The sequence below is a fragment of the Ochotona princeps genome, chromosome 4, assembly GCF_030435755.1.
Source record: "Ochotona princeps isolate mOchPri1 chromosome 4, mOchPri1.hap1, whole genome shotgun sequence".
NCBI lineage: Eukaryota > Metazoa > Chordata > Mammalia > Lagomorpha > Ochotonidae > Ochotona > Ochotona princeps.
Window position 1 is genome coordinate 71880349 of NC_080835.1, and position 10550 is coordinate 71890898.

Consider the following 10550-nt stretch of genomic DNA (forward strand, 5'->3'; position numbering starts at 1 on the left):
GAAATAATTATTAAAAGCTTTTTTTTTTTACTCTGAGTGTTTATTATATACCAGGCACTGGGTTAAGGAACTTTCATCAATGATCTCATTTTAGCCTCACTAAAAGCCCATGATGTGTATGCTGCACCCACCCCTTCCATTTTACAAAAAGAAGGAGGCTCGGAGAAGCAAAGTAACTTCTGGGTCACGGGTCCATTAAGCGAGGACAGCAAGGATAGAGGCTTGGACCGGGTTTGTTTTTCAGCCTGTACACTTAACCTCACACAGCAGCATCTCCCCCACTCCCACACAAATGCATCCAATTAGGTGTTACTCTGGCTGCCACCATGAGGGCCGTGGCCTCAAGAAGAGGGGGAAAAAAATCAATGTGAATCTTTTAGAGAAGGCCTTTCAGAATCGAGTCCACTGTAGTGATTAAGAGCCTCATATCTGGAACCAGATCTCTCCCTTGCTTACTAACTAGGCAAGTAAGTTACAGACCCCCTCAGTTTCCCTGGCTATGAAATGGGCCCCGTGAGTCGAGCAGAGAATGAGATGAGCTGCTATGTACATGGGCACTGCTGGGAACACAGGATGCTGTCCCTGACACTATGTCCTCCTTCACCCCAGTCACTGCCTCCCCAAGACCTCATTGACCAAGAAGAGGGGGTGAGAGGTCACTGGTTTGTCTTCTTCATCCAGCATCTCTGGCTTTTAGCGTGCTTGTTGCATTCCACAGTCAGGGCGAATGCCCTCATCATACTCAGGGAGTGGATGCATGGATGTTTGGAAGAATTCTGAAGACAGCCAGGACAGGATGGAGGCAGTGACATCGGATGGGAATGATGGGCAAGAAGAACCCAGCCCACAGGAGAGACCTGGATGGGCTAGTAGGTGCCCAGAGTTCAGGAGGTGGAGGCAGTGAGCTTGCCTCAGGCAGCCCTTGCATTGGTGCTTTAGGGCTGCCTTTGATGTCGAGACTGGGCTGGTGGCCCCAACGGGCATCATTATCAGGGAAGTGGCCTCGATGCTAATCTGCAGGGCTGTATCCAACTTTGGTTCTGTAGAATCCTTTCTTGCTTTTCGTCTTGCAGAATTTTCACCTGTGCCTAACTCTGCCACCCCATCCATCATCATTCTAGATCTTGCTACAGCTATACCTTAGATCCAGCACTGTCACTCTCCCTACTCCCCAAGACACACAGTTATAACAAACATGCGCCCAGGAGGGATCCCCAACAGCTGGAAAGAGGGATCTGTCATCCTCCAGGCTCTAGGTGAGGGACCAAGACCAGAGCCCACAAGCCACATGCCTAAATTTTGTACATTTAAAATAGCTTGTAGACTTTTTTTTTGCTAAGAAAATGGGCTTTCTCTGCTATTCCTATTCATATTCGTGCTACACCCAGTGTGTGTGTGTATGTGTGTGTGTATGTGTGTGTGTGTGTGTGTGTGTGTGTTGCAATGGGGAGGCTGTAGGGCAGCTTCTCATGGTGGGGAGAGATTTAATGATCAGTTGCCTTGAAGGCTGAGGAAGGATGGAGGAGCCAGAATCACTTTCCTGTGACACTCCAGGATTTGCTTCTGGAGCAGGGAAGCTGCGTTGACTTTGATCTTTGGATCTTCAGGGCTGGGCTCTGACACTCCACAAACTACAGAGTCAGCGGGAGCAGGTGCTGGAAATCAGAAGGCATTGGGGAGGCTGATGTGACCCATTGGGGCCCCAAGGGGCAGCCCCTTGGGGAGAGTAGATGCCTTGAGAGGAGGGGACCCAAGAGCAGGTGCAGGTCACTGAGAGAGGGAGCCATCTCTTCCCCCATAGTTCTTAGTGAGAAAGTCTGGAGAGGGTGGATTCAGGCTTAGACCCTAAGCCTGCTCTGGGAGTTGGTAGTTGAGCACAGGTTCATCTTCTTGGCTGTCCACACCTGTCCTGGGGTTGGCAATGGAATCTCCTCCCAGTTTTTTGGTTGTGCTTTTCCCAGGGTAGGGGCAGGCTGAAGATACAGACTAAAGTGCTATTCCTTCCCCAAACTACCTGCCCTACTCCACCAGGCTCCACCTGCCCTCTTGCCCTTGAGCAGGCTGCCTCCCTTCACACCTGTTGTTTAAAGATGGGTGAATGAAGCACACAGCCTTTCCCCTTTGGTTGGACAGACCTTGCCCCTGGCTTCTCCCCTGAAGGAATTAGCGTTGCAGTAAACTGGCTCTCCAGAGCCCATGGGTGGGTGGGGGGAGAAGAGGGCCAAAGGCTGTGCACAAACATAAATTAAAATTAAGGCCTCCAGTGAAGCTGAGATGTGGTTTAATTTCCCATCTGCATGATCACCATTACAATGCATGTTACTGGATATAAAGATAAATCCGGCCCTGTTCCTAATAGCTTTTCATTTCCACCAGACCTGATTACATTGATGCGGGCTCCTTGTGGGAGTTTCCCAGCATGCTCTTCCCCAGCATCCTGAATGGTTCTGTCGGCCCCAGTGGGAGCGTTTTGGACACTGCTCAGACACAGCCAGATGTGGCTGCTGTCACTCTGGAAAAGCAGCCTCAAGGAGCCCCCTGCTCCGAGCTGATGGATGGGGCCCATGGGTGCTGCACTGTCATTCCAGCCTGGCCAGGCTGTGAATGCATGGAGGGCATTGTGTGATGAGAGGACAAGGAGAAATCTGGCCAGAGGGGTCCTGTGTGCAGAGTCCCACCCTGGGCAAGCATTGCTTGGGGTGCCTAAATCTCATTGTACTACCTGGGATCAAGTCCTTTCTCCACATCTATTTCTGTTCCAGTTTCCTGCTAAAATACACCCTGGGAAGCAGCAGATGGTCCAAGTGTTTGGGCCCCTGTATCCGTGTAGCAGACTGGATGGAGTTCCTTGGCTTCTGGTTTTGGCCTGGCCTACCTCTGGCTGTTGCAGACCTTTGGGGAGGTGAACCAGCAAATGGAAGATGTGTGTGTGTATCTCCTTCTCTGTCGCTCTGCCTTTCAAAGAAAGACAAATGAGTAAAATAAACATTAAAAAATAATTAAGGGCCTGGTGCAATGGCTCGATTGGCTAATCCTCTGATTTGTAAGACAGGGATCCCAGATAGGCACCAATTTGTGTCCTGGCTGCTCTACTTCCCATTCAACTTCCTGGTTATGACCTGGTAAAGCAGCAGAAGATGATCCGAAACTTTGGGACTCTGCCCGTGCATGGGAGACCCGGAAGAAACTCCTGGCTTCAGATAGGCTCAGCCTGGACTGCTGTGCCCATTAGGGGAGTGAACTAGTGGATGGAAGATCCTTTTCTCTGTCTCTCCTTCTCTATGTAGATCTGCCTGTCCAATAAAAATAGATATTTTTTAGAAAATGGGAAGGGCCCTCAAAAGCCAGGATTGCAATGAGGCTGCACCTCCCGGCTGGAGCCCAGCTCTGCCCACACAGAGAGCCAAGTGAACTCCCTAGCGCTTCTCTAGATCCCTGCAGTGCTTGCTCCCAGAGGCTGCACGTCTTGAGGTTTCCATGGAGCTTTATAGCTTGCTCTCTTTCTCCTCTCTATCTTTTCTCCTCTCTCTCTTTTAAAAAGCTGTATTTATTTTCATTGCAAAGAGAGATCTATACAGAAAAGGAGAATCAGAAACATCTTCCATCTGCTCAGTCACTCCCCAGATAGCAATAATAATTAGAGCTGAGCTGATCCAAAGCCAGAAGTCAGGAGTTTCTTCCAGGTCTCCCATGTGTTCCAAGGCATGCAGCCATCCTTTGCTGCCTTCCCATTCCACAAACAGGGAGCTAGATGGGAAGTGGAGCAACCAGAACATGAACCAGTGCCCATATGGGATGCTGGCACTTGAAGATAGAGGATTAGCCTATTGAGCTATCACACTGGCTCCTACACCTCTTTTCATTCCACCTGCCACCTCCTCTGCCTGGTCCTCACTGCTCCCTGCCCCTGCTTGCTGATGCCCCTCCCGAATTTGACCTTGAATTGTTTGCATGGTCCCCTTCCACAAGGTTACTGCTCCTCCAGTTCTATCCCTTGGAGTGGCCCCTTCTTTTTGTCCCGTGGTCTAAGTGGTTAGATCTCCCTGCCTGCTGTAGGAAGCAGTACAATCATATCCTTTCCATCATTGTGTCATTGGGACAGGCATGGCACTCCCACAGAGTAATAATAACATGATTAACAATAATTCCTACTGTGAATGAGACCTCTTTAGCATCAGACCTTTCAAATTTGTGATCTCTGATCCTCCCAATAACCCTTTAAGACAGATAATGCTTGTTGTTGCTGTGCTGCTTTTACAAATGCAGGCGGTGAGGCCCAGAGAAGTTAAGCATCTTATCCAAGGCCACACAGCTAACAAGGGACATGACCTGAATGTGAGCTGGGGTTTTCTGGGTTCCTGTAGTGCCTGCTATCTCTACAGTACAGTCTCCTTGGTGAAGGAGTGAACAGTCCTTAGATTTCCACACAGAACCAGGGCCTGTCCCTGTCTCCCACACTTGCTTGGAGATAGAACTGTGTCACCAGGTGACCCCCAGCTGTGTGTGTTTGCCAGAGGTTCTGAGGTTGCTTTGTATTTTACTTGTTTGAAAGGCAGAGTCACAAGATCAGAATTTCGGGGGCTGGGCAGAAGAAAGAGACAGAGAGATCTTCCACCCACTGGGTCCCTCTCCAAATGACTGCAATGGCCAGGCCAAAACCATGAATTAGGAATTCCATCTGGGTCTCCTATGTGAGTGGAAAGGAACCAGGCACTTGGACTATCTTCCGTTGCCTTCACCAGGTTCATTAGCAAGGAACTATATTGGAAGCAGAGCAGCTGGGACTCTTTCCTGTGTTCCAATATGGGATGCTGATATTACAGGCAGCATCTTTTTTATTATTATTAAATTTATTCATTAATTACATTGTGTTGTAATTACATAGAATCTGGGATTCTCCCCCCTACCCTCCCCCCATGGTGGGTTCCTCCACCTTGTTGCATAACCATAGTTCAACTTCAGTTGAAATTCCCTCTTTGCAAGTATTTGCCAAGCATAGAGTCCAACATCTTATAGTCCAGTCAAGTCCAACTACTTATTGGGTAGACCCTCTCTGGTCTGAGGGCAGAGTCAGCAGAGTATCATCCCGGTCAAATAAAAGCACTAATATACCATCTGCAACAATTAACATCGTTATGGAATTAATTGACATGGTATTGAGCAGTCAACATGTTAAAAATAAATGCAATTTCTTAACCACTTTCTGTGACCCCCCATTCACAGTTCAATTTTAGTTTATATACTACATATGACATAATATCCATAACATAACATGATATGCTTAACATCATATCATCTTAAATTAAGGCAAACATGTGGTATCTAACCTTTTGGGATTGGTTCATTTCCCTTAGCATTATGGTTTCCAGTTTGGCCCATTTGGCCACAAAGAATTGCATTTTGTTTTTTTTAATAGTTGAGTAGTATTCCATGGAGTAGATGAACCATAGCTTTCTTATCCAATCCTCTGCTGATGGGCATTTTGGTTGTTTCCATGTTTTTGCAATTACTGATTGTGCTGCTATGAACATAGGAGTGCATGTTGGTTTCTCATAAAACAAGTGTTCTGGATATATTCCTAGGAGTGCTATAGTTGGGTCATACGGTATGTCGATTTTGAGTTGTTTGAATATTCTCCATACTGATTGTACAGGCAGCATCTTAACCCACTGAACCACAATGCTGGTTCTAGCTCCAGCTTTTTTTTTTTTGGTTGGGTAACAAGTTCCCAGCTAAAATAGCAGCAAACAAAATGACCATTCTAATAAGGGGACTTTCCTGGGCACTGGCACTGTTGAGGGGCCAGGAGAAGACACAAAGGTGGAACTGATCCGGGAACTCAAGAGTCAGCTCATGTTGTCAGCTCAGATGGCTAGGGATGGAAATTGCCAGAAGTCAAATCCATCCAACCCCTCCCCCACCTCACCTCTGGCTTTGGAAAGTGGATCCAACTTCTCATTACCTTTGGCTCCAGCTTTCTACGAAGATTGCTTTGGATGCCATGGGTCTTACACCAACTCTGGCAGAGCATGAGCCCAGGAAACATAGAGAGAAGTAGTGCTGGAAACCAGTTTGGACCACATATGGGCCCTAGATGTTTGGGGCTGACAGTCCAGCTGCCTCATTCACTTATGCAGCAACCTGGATGCTGCTCAGTGCTCCTGCTCCGCCTCCTCACCTCTCTTCTGGCTCTCCCTGGACCTGAGAACTGCTTTTGTTCTTCCCTCTTTGTCCAAACCCCGTGTGATTTTTTCAGGGTCTTGTTCCAATGTCGCTGTTCTCCGTGTTCTTTCCCCGTTCCAGCTAAGCATGAATTTTTAAGTCACCCAGACTAACCCCTTCCTAAGGATCTTTCTCTGAGTGGCTGCTGAACTTCATCAGTTCCCCCCTGCAGACACTGGTCACGTTTTGCATTGTAGCATTTTCACATCTACGCTGTCTCCACTGTGGGTGTATGGAACCCACAAGGGCATCCTACGTGTTGCACTCAGATTCTGCACCCCTTCGGAGCTTATAGGGGAGCAACAGACTAGCCCCTGCTGTGCTGCCCTGCAGAAGGGAGGAAGCAGGAGACAGGGCCTGAGTTTCCACTGACACCGGTGGCATTGCCAGGGTTTCGTTGGACATTCTGTCCCTCCATCTTTTAGATGGCACCTTTAGATGAGCTGGTGGTGAATGGGTATGGGCTCAGGCCAGCTCAGCTCATGGGGCTGACCAGGGCCTGTTTCTTGCCTCAGGGGGCCCATCCTAGGGCTCTAGGGTCCAGGTGAAAGGAACGACACTGCAGAAGCCAGTTCTTTCCAGCTGCAGCCCAGGAAGACATTCCTGAGGGATGCAGAGCCTGCAGTTCAGAAGGCAAGTGATGGGAGCCTTAGATGGAGGTAACAATGCAGGCCCAGGTCAGAGGCAAGGAGAGGACAGGATGACCTGGCGGGGAGAGGCAGGCAAAAGTGATGGGTAGGAAATGTAAGAGTCACAGGCTGTGTAACCCCTGTGGGAAGAAGATAGGGGCATAACAATGATGACGTATTTATGGGGTTCCTTGCTGGGCTGGCTCTTCTGAGTGGTTTACCATAGTCAGTTCATTTACTTGTTTGATTCTCCCTAGATCGTTCTGGGGCTGATCCTGAGTCCAAGGGACAGAACAGTCCTTTTGCCATGAGGAGGAATGCAGTTTTGTTTCTTTCTTCTATTTGAGAGATAGCTAGGCAGAGCCCCTATCTGCTGGGTCACTCTCCAAATGCCCACAAAATCCAGGACTGGCACAAACCAGGAGTCAGGATCTGAAACAGGGTCTCCCAGGGGCATGGTAGGAAACAGTTCCTTGAGTCATTATCTACTTCCTCCTAGGGTACACATTAGCAGGGAGCTAGAATTGGGAGTACAGCCAGGACTGGAAACCAAGCCATGGGATATGAGATGCAGATGTCCAGAGCCGAGTCCCAGCTGCTGCTCCCAGCACTTGACTTACTCCCCCATTATACAGATGAATAAGCTGGGGGCACAAAGTAGCTAAGTAAGTGGCTCAAAGCCAGGAAGAGCTCTAATTTGAATTTAGGCGGACAGCACTTAATCCTCTGTGTTCCCCTGTGCCATCTTGTATTTTTCTTGTCTCACAATAAAAAGGTGGACAGCCCAACATCAGTGCATGGCAGTTTGGAATGGAATGGCCAGTTCCCAGAAGGTGTTGTGGGTAGTGAGAAGATAATTCATGGTGTCCACTGACCTTAGGCAGTACCTTGAGCAAATTATTGCCGAGGCCTACATGTAGCCATGTAGGGACCATGAACCCTATTGTACACAGATCCCTGAAATGAAACTTGGGCATGTGGGGAGACAAAAATTCTCAGGTAGAGGGCCTGGTATGATGGCTCAGTGGCTATATCCTCACCTTGCATGTTCCGGGATGCCATGTGGGTGCTGGTTCATGTCCCAGCTGCTCTACTTCCCATCCAGCAACTTGCCGGTGGCCTGGGAAAGCAACAGAAGATGACCTTCGGACCCCACCTACGTGGGAGACCAAAAGAAGCTCTGGCTTCAGATTGGCCTAGCTTCAGCCATTGCAGGAACTTGTGGAGTGAACCAGCAGACAGAAGATCTTTCACTCTGTTTCTCCTTCTCACTATAAATCTTCCTTCCCAATAAAAATAAATCCTAAAAAAAAATTCTCAGGTAGAGTAGGAGTGGCCTCAACACTCAGGGAAATCACCCCACCCCACCCCCAGCTTCGTGGGGTACCCAAACCTGGGCCCCGTCCGCCCTAACCTCCCCTCTCCAGCAGCAGCATCTCTCGTGATTCCCACAACTGCCACCTTTGTGGGTGCTAGGTGGAAGATGACGAGCCAGAGAGGTAGCCACCCAGAAGAGTGGTGGTAGCAGGAGATGATCTCCACTCAATGTGATCTTGAAAAAGCCACAAGGGCCTGGGGCTGGACAGACCATGGATCCAGTGTCCTTAACTTAGCTACTCCAGGGTAGCATCTGGGCAAGAGAGAAGGGAGGCAGGTATGACTGGGATGCAGGGCTGTGAATTGTTGGCCTCATCATCACTGCACGGCACGTGATAGAGACTTCCCATGGAGGCAGGGAGTGGGGGTTGTGTGGTTTAGAACTGACATGGTCAAGGGTGCCTCCACATATTGCCCAGGTCCCATTTGCTTCAAGTGTTCAAACTCTGGCTCAGTAACACTGTTCTCCCTACCGATGACAACTAGTCTCCCAACGACACAGCATGTAAAGCTCTTTTACATGATGCCCCTCTCTGCACTGTGGCCTTGTCCATTTTACAGATGAGGACCCAGATGCATGGGGCTTAGCAGCTTGTGCAGTTACTAGGGAAATCCAAGAGAAGGAAGTTAGGTGTGAAGCCACACACATGTATGCAGGGTGCAGTGGCAGGTAACTGCATGTCTACTCTTTGAGTTCTTCTTGCAAATACACCTTTCCTTGTGTGTGAAGGAAATGAGATTCAGAGAGGCTCAGCGATTTGCTCCAAGTCACACAGCTTGCAAGTGGAAAGACCTGGGCTCGGGCCCAGAGTTTTTGTGCCCAGAACCTGAGCTCTGTCTTTGTAACAGCGACTCCAGGCAGAGGGCTGCCCTAGTCTCCCTGATTAACATTTCCCTCACGGAGGCAGTTAGAGAGAAGGCAAGGCAGCTGGCTCTAACTGTTGCTGGTGCTTGTTTTTGTTTGCTTTGTGGGGGAAGGGGCATCCGACTCAGACAGTCTCATCTCTTCCTTGATGTGTGGAAGGCAGAGACTACTGCACAAAGCTGCTCAACACACGTCACAGCTTAGGCATGGCAAGGAAGCACACAGACACAGCAGAGGACTCCTCCCCCTGGTCAGATGGCCTAAACAGACATGACCAACACAGCAGTAATGACCATGAGTCAGAAAACGGGTCGTCAGCAATGGAGCTCTTAGGTGATGGGTGCTTTTCCCATGTCAGGTCATGTCATTTCCCCATCACAGGTGTTGTACATCCTTGTGGGTATTAGTATTCTCGCTGTGTTGTTGATACAAGGCCATGGCACTGGCCAGCCATGTACCCTAGGCCACAGAGGGAGAAGGTTTGGAGGGAGGATCTGAAGCCAGGGCAGTTTGATTTCAGCTCTTAGTAATGATGCAGTCTACCCTCTCAACCTGTGCTCTCCATCCCCTCTCCTGTCTGTGTTAGACAACCAGTCCATGGGCACTGATGTCTTCTTAAGCCCGCTAAGCCACACCTGCAGGAGGTACACCCTTAAATTCTTCATCAGGCATGAAAGCCAAGGCTGGGGGTGTTGAGAGCCTATTCCAGGTCACACAGCCAGTGGTGAAACACACCTGACCTCTGCTGATGAGGCCTGCCTCCAGAGTCCTGGAAATGCCACCCAGAGCGCATGCCCACGCCTCCCCAGAACTGCTTCCAATCTCCCGGCAGGAGAGCCTCTCCGCAGTCGCGCGCCAGTTGGTTGGTTCCAGAATCATCCGCCGTGCTTCCCAGTCAAGCAGAAATGTCTCGTGTTCGCAGGTGCCTCTGGTGGCGTGTGCATGTGTCATGTTTTGCTTTTCCATTTAGTTCGTAGCAGGTGCTGCATTTCCAGAGCACCCACTGGGTGAATTTCAGCAGATTTAAGACAATTGCAGGCCAGCGCACTGCTCCTGGGATCAACGCCGCGGCAGCGGACAGGGAGCAAGTGGCATTGTTTGGTTAAGTTGGCACCTCTGTAAGTTACCCTGAAATCAGAGTGGAATTCTTTATAGAAGGTTATCCTACACATAAATCATCATTAGACTACCTCATTTTTGTTTAATGCCTACCTAACTGTGCTGTAGTCTAAAAATGTGTGTTTAGTGAAGTCAAGGGTTGCAAGGAAATTATAGGGTTTTCAAAAACCCATTTGCTTTGCTGGTGTTCACATCAGAATCAATCTTGCCTCCAGTTCTCAATCTCGTCGCAAACATGCAGCCCTGCTCGCCGGATTCTGGCATTTAATGTAGGGTAGCATTTATTCAGAAGAAGCCAACGGTGCTTGCAGAATGGTAGAGCTATGTATAGACAGCAC